Source organism: Helianthus annuus, chromosome 17 (assembly GCF_002127325.2).
Source record: "Helianthus annuus cultivar XRQ/B chromosome 17, HanXRQr2.0-SUNRISE, whole genome shotgun sequence".
Lineage (NCBI taxonomy): Eukaryota > Viridiplantae > Streptophyta > Magnoliopsida > Asterales > Asteraceae > Helianthus > Helianthus annuus.
Window position 1 is genome coordinate 68441164 of NC_035449.2, and position 9795 is coordinate 68450958.

Sequence of the window (9795 nt, forward strand, 5' to 3'; positions counted from 1 at the left end):
ACCGCTTGATCGGGCGCACAAGTCCTGCGCCTTATAGGTGTACAGTCTTGAATAGCTTGTGCGACTTCGTTTAAACAGTTTTGTCTTACTTAAAGGCTTTGGGGGGTTATTGACCATGTCCCGGATATCCTTGGCATTATCTTACGAGATGGCCACGACCAGAGCACGGGGTGTAGGCGTACACTCGTCGTGTATAACTCTTTAATGTGGTGTGTCATTTAATTCTTAGCCCGGACAGCAGATCCCGGGCCACCAGAGATAAAAGTGCATGTAATTCGTTCACAAGTTTATATTATATAATTATCCCAAGTTAATAAAAAAATATTTATGCCTTGTGCATTTAAATCAATTTTTATCATTTTCAAAATGAGTCAGTCGATTTGTATTTACCAGTGTAAACTGACGTATTTTTCCCAAAAGGTTAAGTGCAGGTACTATACGGAATGGGCTGGTTGTTTCCTAAGAGCGTCCACTATAGTCTCGCAAACTCGGACGACAATTATCTGTTGAACTATTTATTTCTACTTTTATTTGATCCGCCTGTGGATCCATTTCAACTACTGTGATATTTATTATTACACTTTATTTAAAAGTTGAAATGTTTCTATTCTGCTTCCGCTGTGCATTATTATATTGTGTTGATTGTCTATGACGATGCCAACTACGTCACTGTACCCCACACCGGGCCCACCGGTGACACGTGGAAATCGGGGTGTGACAGCAGAGGTGTTCTGGCAGAGGGGATTTGGTTCAACACAGCAGCGGCGACAGTGGATTTTAGGGTTCTGACGACCTTCTTGGTACTCCGAAGAGAAGCTCCAGACTTGAATGCCACTTTCCGGTTAGAACAGCTACAACCAGAGTTAGATAGACATCGAGTTTAGGCAACGACCAACCCTCTGACGAAGATCCGACGAAGTTCAGGTAAGCCCTCTTAACTGCATGAATTAAATTCTTTTTATGCTCTTTAACTCGATTGATAACTATAAGCTAATGGTGTATGAAATTTGTTAGTTTAATATGATAGCTATGGTTTATCTACTAATAAGAAATCTTTACCTACTAGACTAAGGTGGTGAATAAAACTTTACGTGAAGAAAAAAAATGCTACCTACTATGGCAACAACTACAAATTTTCAACAACAGAAACTTCAATTTACAAAATCTCTAATTCTATTTGTTTTCTTAGAATATTTATAACAATTGTGTGGCCTCTGTTTGCTTTAGTACTACAGTATTCCTTCATGCTGAAAGCTTTAAGTGTTCCCCGGTTTCAAGGTTTTGTTTTTTGTTGTTTAATTAAGGTTCGGTGATTCTCTATTCTTTTTATAAATCCTACCCCATTTGATCCAATAGCACTGTTATATCTAAACTATTTTAGGCGCGTTTTTTTTTTTTACTTAAAAGGATCAACAAATTGTTTGTTTATGTGGCATTCGTTTTGTTTAATTTAGGCTATTCTCTATCCTTTTTTATGTATCCTGCCCTGTTTGATCAAAGAGCACTATTATATTTAACTGTTTTAGGCACGTTTGTTTTTACTTGAAAGGAATCAGCAGATTGTTTATGTGGCATTCGTTTTGTGTGGAGGCTAGTTGAAACTTAACATTTAAAAAACCGTTGGTCTTTAGTAGATAAACATACTTACGGACGCGAAACTGAAGAAAAATAGCTGAGTAAGCTGGGTATGGTGTTGCACTGTTGCTGTAATCATCTTTTCCAGCCACCTGTTGACGCCTTTGTTGTCTCAAGAAACTTTGATCTGTTGGTTTTCTTTTAATTTTGTTTTTTCAGATCAATTTTCAAGCAAAATGATTGATTCTGTATTGATACTTTTTTTGAGTAAAACGTGCTTTGAAATTTTAAATCCAACAAACCACCAACGGGTTGTTTTCGAAAGGTGTCAGTTTGGTTTGGGTCAAAACGGGTATTAACAAAAATGAGTACGTGTAAAAACGAGTTGTTTTAATAAAAGTGAAGCTTATCAGATGATCATTAATATATGAACTTCTTACTTGTATATTTATTTTCCTTTTTATACATGACAAGTTGAATTTTTTGTTGAATATTGTTTTTCTTCTTAACTTCATAGGGATCAAATTAAGTTCAGGTCAAAGCAGTTTCAAAAACTGCATAGTTTCCAAAAAGTCAAGGAAGATTTCAACTTTCAACGAAGGAGTGCCAGATCCAAAAATTGGCTCACGCGCATCTGAGGAAACAAAGACTCCACGCCAAAGAGTTCATTCTTGAGCTCATTCGCGGTGTTTATCATCATTTCGATAGATCTATTGAGATTCTCAAGGTGTTATATTTATTTGTGTATTTCAGCTTAGTGTTTGTTGCAACTTGCATTTTCTAATACGTTATTGCATATTTAATAGGCTAGAATCAAGGTCGCATTTGTTGCAGCTATTAGTCTCACACTCTTGTTTTACATGACTTTTAAGCCCGTTATAAAAATCCGAGTTTCAATTTGTTATGCGTGACCAAGCTACATTATATAATTCACTTCATCTATACATGACTTTTAAACCCGTGTCGACATTAGTCTTGCTCTCTTTTTTAACATGATTTCTAAACCGGTATAGATTTTATATGATGTTATTCATGATTATCTTTTGGTGTCAAACTTTATATTTAACAGCCAGCGAAAAAACTTGTGTGGATCCTATGATGTGGAAGGTTATGAACTACTACCGCTCGGAGATGGAGACAAGTAGAATTATTTCATTTATCTTTTTTATTGTAGTTGACACTTTGTGTTGAGTATATTTTTATTATTGTAGTTGACACATTGTGTTGAGTATATTTTTATTCAAGTTTGGACAATCATCTTTGTTACTCCTTAAAATATTGCATCCTATAACTTCCCCTCAAAACAATACTTTCAATTAGAAAATTAGATTATTTAATAAAAGGATACAAAAAATCTTATTACATATTCACAAGAGTGAATTTCAACGATTGTCCTTTATCTTTATACCCATTTTCAAGCGCTGTCCTTTATGTTCAAAATTGACGATTTTTGTCCTTTATGTTTTCATATCATACACGTTTTGTCCTTTAGGCCTAACCCAGTTAGTTTTTTCAGTTAAATTTAGTCATATGCTTTGCACATGAGGGCATTTTTGTCAATTCAAAGGTAAGTTCAACGGCAGATTTACAGCTCAAAGCTTCTGCAACCTTTGAATTGACAAAAATGCCCTCATGTGCAAAGCACATGACCAAATTTAACTGGAAAAACTAACTGGGTTAGGCCTAAAGGACAAAACGTGTATGATATGAAAACATAAAGGACAAAACTTGTCAATTTTGAACATAAATGACAAAACTTGTCAATTTTGAACATAAAGGACAACGCCTGAAAATGGGTATAAAGATAAAGGACAATCCTTGAGATTCACTCTATTCAGAAATTCTAACTATTATTAAATATTACAATTTCTAAATTGTATTTTTATGCTTTTCTTCCATAAAAATGTCAATGTTTGCATATGAGTTACATTTATATACATTGGGTGTTAACATCTAACTATGACTAGTATGACTCACTACACTCCTAAAGGTGCACAGAATAATCGGTTAAATAACCGTAACCGGTTAATAACCGATCAAGAAATAACCGGTTAGTGGTTATTTCTAACCGTAGGTTATTAACCGGTTATTGATATTCAGTATAGGAACCGGTTATTAACTGGCAGACCGATTAACCGGAAAATTAAAAAAAAAGGTTTTTAACCGGGAGAGTGGATAATCGAAAAATTCAAAAAAAAAAAGCAAAAAGAACCCGGTTTTTAACTGAAAATAACCGGTTAATTAACCAGACTAGTTAAAAAATAAGCGGTTGAAGTCAAAAAGTCAAATAAACCGGTATGACCGGTTAACCGAATCAGTTATTAGAGTTAACCGGTTTGTGCACCTCTATACACTCGTATACAACCCTTTTAGAACAACTATGACACAAGAAAGGTTATATTGAGCCGCTAACACCAATCAAGGCCAATACGGGTCGTTAATGAAAGTATGACATGTTATTGGGCGTTGGCACCTAACCAAGGCTCATTACACTCATATAAAACCCTCTTATAGCAAGTATGACATGATATAGGCTATTATGGGCCACTAACACCAATAAGGCCAGATACGACCTATTAATATGTTATTGGGTGTTAATACCTAACTATGACTAGCATGACTTGTTACACTCATATACATGTGTTAATGGACCCATATTGGGCCTTAATGGATCACAATAGACAATAGTATATCTTATATGTCTTAATGGACCATGTTGGGCCTTAATGGATAATGATGGACAAATAGTTGATCATATACATCTTTATGGACCATATTGGGCCTTAGTGGATCATGATGAACAATAGCAGATCATAAATGTATTAATGGACCATATTGTGTCTTAATAGATCAATATGGACAACAGTAGATCATATATGTCTTAATGGACCATATTGGGCCTTAATGGATCACAATGGACAATAGCAGATCATATATGTCTTAATAAACCATATTGGTTCTTAATGGACCATGGTGGAAAACTATAGATCATATTGGGTCTTAATGGATCATAGTGGACAATTGCACATCATATTGGACCTTAATGGATCACAATTGATAATAGTATATCATATATGTATTAATGGACCATACCGGGCCTTTATGGACCACGATGAACAATTGTAGATCATATTGGGCCTTAATAAATCACAATGGACGAGAGCAGACCATACTTGTCGTTTAATGGACCATGTTGGGCCGTAATAGATCACAATGGACAATAGTAGATCATATATGTTTTCTTAGACAATATCGATAGAACAAAAAACATATGACTACTAGTAGGGACACAAACAAGCCGAGCCGAGCTCAACTAGGCTCGAGCTCAAGCTTGTTTAACTTACGAAGGCTCGATTCGAGCTTTGTTTTTAAAGCTCGAGCTCGACTTGTAGACATTTTTTCAAGCTCGATCTCAAGCTTGTTTAATATTTATTAATTAATTATAATTAATATTTTTTATACAATTTAGTTATTTTTTCATAATATATTAAATCTTATTTATTATTATTTAAATATATATTTAATATATTAGTTGAAATTTATATAAATACTGAGCTCATACACATTTCCTAGACGTGCTTATTTTTAGGCTCAAGCTCGTTATACTTGACTAGTTTTGATTTTTTCCATACAAGCTCGCAGAGCCGGCGTTGTCACACAGAAACCGAATAAATTCATAAAATTAAATTTATAAAATATTCGTAGAAAATCCGTATTTGTCAGCGTTGTCAATATTTTGCACGGTATCAGTTCGTTGTTGCAGATTCCACGCGAATCTTCATACGCGTACTGTAAAGTCGGATAGACGTCCCTGGGTACTCCAAATGCCTAATTAAGTTAATTTGTGTCTTAAACACTATTTATTGTCGTGTTAATCACCTGTTAATCACATAATTAAGAGCCGTAAATCACCGGTTGTCACAGTATATATGTGTGTAAGTTGTATTTTGGTTTTTGATGAAAATTTTTTGATTTGTTTGCTTTCTTGAAAAATATAATGATTGAAGGAATTTTTGGTTATCATGCAAGAAGATTCCAAAATGATTAGAGATTTTAAAGTGATATGTTGAAAAAGTAATTTCTTGAAAGTATGTGTGTATGTGTAATCCGTATATATGTATGTATATATGTATGCATGCATGTAAAAGTGTAGTATAATCTTAAATGTGAAAGATCTAAGTATGAATGAGCATGAATGATTTGAAGGATTTAAGTGTTATGTAAAATATTTGAAAGAAAATGATGTTAGTGAATTTTGATGCATATTGAGGTCATGTTAGATGATAAAGTTATGATATGAGTGCATTAGATGCACATACATGAACATGAACATGCATGATGATATGAAAGCATGAAATGATGATTTAAGCATGAATTGATAAAAATAAGTTTTGATCAGAAAATAAACACTAAAAATATGAGTATTTGAAGTGTTAAAATGATATAAAACTTTGTCATAAGGTTTACTAGCTTTGCATGTTATACATGAGGCTTAGAAACTTGTAAAATAGGTGAAATAATGTGATTTGAGTATGATTTAGTAAAAATCAGATATGAGCAGATTATAAACACTAAAATAAAGTTATTTTAAAGTGTTTAGTGACATATAACTTTGTCCTAATGATTGTTAGCTTTACATATTGTACTTGGTGCATTAAAAGTTGTAAAATACGTGAAATCGTATGATTTATGTGACTAACACAAAAACTGCACTAATCTGATTATAACCACTATTTTAATTAGTAAATAACACGTATTGTGTTAAAATATCAAGTCGTTTCGAGTTGGGATGGTTATAGTAACGTTTAACGCAAAACTATGCGTTAAAACGGTCAAAATCGGCTTTTCTAGTGATTTTTGTGAAACTGATTTAGATCAGTAAATAAACTGATGCTTTTAGTTTAAAAACAAGTATTTTAACTAATTTTAAGTTCACTTGGTGTTTGGTTGGTCATACGTGACTTCCGACGCTCGAAAACGTTACCGAATCGCTAAAATACGCATTTTTTCAATGAACACTAGTATGGGTAAATTTTGAGTGAACCTTATGTGATAAAATGTGTTAAGTGATTTAAACATGTAAATGTGATAATATGTTAAGTCTTTATTTTATAGTGGGAAATTTAGACTATGCAGGTATGCATGTACGTTTTGTGCGGTAGAAACGGTAAAATTACGTTAAATGTGTAACTTTTTTGTCGAGCATGAAATTTGATACATTCTTACATGTTTTATGTATAATTGCCTTAAAAATGACAAAAATAGATAAGTTAGCAATATTTCGCGTGTTTCGGTGTTAAATTATATGAACGTTTATATATATATATATATATATATATATATATATATATATATATATATATATATATATATATATATATATATATATATATATATATATATATATATATATATATATATATATATATATATATATATATATATATATTACGACGCGCAAATCGTAGATATATTGTCTATAAACGGGAGAGTAACGGGTTTACACAATAATGGTCACCAATAAAATCATTCAAGTCGCAAAATCATAAAAATATATATATGGACTCATATATATATTAACATGCCAACATAATCAAAAATGACAACTTTTCGAAAAAATCTCAAAGTTATGTGATAATTCTAAGAAACGGAGAAACTTAGGATTTTTGTGTTATGTATATTGATTTAGAAATGTTCCTATATTAGGACATATATAAAAATCAAACTCTGGGATTGTGGTATTAAAATACGCACCCAAAGGTGAGTGTCACTAAACCCCTCTTTTTACTGCTTTGTATATATTTTGGGGGTAGAACACGTCATTAAAAGGGTTTAACAATGTTTTCGAAATAAAACATACCTTTTAATATAAAATATATATTTTCGCTGAAAATATATGAAATTTGATAAGTCATATGTTTCGAACTAAAACGTTTTTGATGAATGAATATTGTAAGTATGGTACTTCTTAAGTGAAACAAGACCGTACATTTGGGGACAGATTCTTGACTGGGTCTCATATAATGGAGAGTAAGGGGAATTCGTACAACGACGTGTATTAAATTGTCATATTAGTAGGATATATATATTATACATGAGGCATATATCATATTGTCCTTCAAGAGGACCCTGCGCCCATGATGTCGTTTAATCAGTTAAGTATTGCACGTGATGAATTGTTGGTAGATCTATCGGGTTGACAACCCCGTAGTGACCGGTCGCCCCGTGTCAAGTCAAACGACAAATTTAAGTTCTGTTTATTGTCTAGCTTTGATTATCCCTGCATGGTTAATATATAGTTCGTTTCATCTAGCTAACATACGAGTCTGAAAATTTGCGCTATAATTTAATATACAAAACCTGGGCAATATATATTACAGTTGTCGGATCGATGAACCGGCGGAAGGCCCATGGATTTTTAATAAGGAAGTAAAATAGACTTTCTAAAATTTATATGGATGTTTTCAAATAAACACCTAATCAGAAAGTTTTCCTTGAAATAAAATTGGTAGTAAGTGAATAGGTAAACTCACCTTCCTTTGTGTTGACATTTGATTTATAACGTGTTCTACAGGTACTTGAGTTCGGCTTCAGGAATTATGGCGTATCTTGTGGTTGTTGATGCATGTTTTGCTACTTAAATATGTTAGACTAATTTTAAACCTTCTAGGACAGATGTAATAAGATCCATAAGGATCAAAGACAATTTAACTATGTCATGGTTGTATCGTGTCTTAAAACGTAATGTTTAAATAACTTACATCTAAAATATACTAAAATGTCCAACAATTAAATGCATCGATCGACAAGATATAAATGGGCACCAGCTTCCGTCACCACTACGTTTTATATTCCGCTGCGATGTTTTTGGGGTGTGACAGAAGTTGGTATCAAAGCCATTGGTTGTTAGCGAACTAGATGTTTTCGGAGGAAAACACTAGACTTCAACCCGAGAATTTTGAAATATAAAATCCAAAATTCTCGAAGCCAAGAATTTTAAATAAACATAGAAAAATTTTATCATGTATGAAAACCCTTATGTGTTTATGTGCATACGTGATTTTCTGTTTATTTAGGCCTTATGTGTTACTATTCACGTTGATCACCCACTTACTTTGTACGGTTACGATATGTCACGTCTTGGCCTATAGAGCCATTAGTAGTTCCGCTCACTGATACTGTCGGGCCTACACTTGAGATTCTTTCGCCCGTCGTTACAGAATCGTTTATTCTGCTATTCGAGTCACGTGTTTTGCTACACCTCTTTTAGTCTACACTTGTCGTAGGAGGAGGACTCAACCCGTTAGAGAGATCGCATCGACTTCGAAAGCTGAGACAGCGTCCGCTATGAAGAAGCAGGAAGGGATTTGGGGACAATCGCTCTCACTGTGATCGTCAGTTCGCCACATTACGCGGAGGTATGGAGGCGATGAAGGACTTAGACAGACATATGGACTGTTATGATGAGCTAGAAGAGCTTGTTAGGAAGATGTTGGACTTCCAGGGATTGAAGCGTTAGTGGTTGGTTGTTTCTGTTGTTTGTTTGTATATCTCATTTAATGAACCCTATTTATGGCTTGCATGCCAAATTTTCAGTTATTTAGAAGGAAATTTCATATAGGCTTGTTAAAGGTGTTGATGTAGACATGCCAAATTTTGATTAGTCTTAGTACTAAAAACAAGCTTTGTAAATTTCTGGTATAAATATCGAATGGGTTCTTTTTGGTTTAAAAATTGTTCTCATTAATAAGTGGGTATTATACATGCGCAATGTTTGGTCCACTACCATTTAATGATTGAATTATTTTTGGTTATCGTCTTATGTGATTATTATTGTTGTAAATAATAGCAACGACGAAATGCCGCCAAAAGCGAGACAGGGTTCTGGACTACCTATTACCCCAGAGGAGTTGGCACAACACATAGCCCAACACGTTAATACTGCCATGGAACAGCGCGATGCTAACCAAAATAATGGCCAGGAACGTGGACGTGATACTCATGGGCATGGTTTTGGTGGGACACAGAATCGGAAACCCTTCAGGTGATATAATGATCGGAAAGTTTTAGTAGTTCCTGTGTTATGATATAATCGGAGCGTAATTCTGATTTTTCATTAACTTTGTGAACAGTACATAGATGTACACGTAAAACAATCCAGGGTTGCAACCCAAGATCATTTATTGGTACCTTATGCATGACGTGGCAACGGTATGCGTG

At 33.7% G+C, this 9795-nt stretch overlaps 1 long non-coding RNA gene across 1 annotated transcript; it reads left to right on the forward strand.

Moving 5' to 3' along the window:
• The first annotated feature begins 726 nt into the window (after positions 1-726).
• Positions 727-2829, forward strand: LOC110922046. The gene is made up of 2 exons (XR_002582833.1): positions 727-924; positions 2645-2829. It is a non-coding gene; the product is annotated as an uncharacterized LOC110922046 (long non-coding RNA).
• Positions 2830-9795: the final 6966 nt, after the last annotated feature.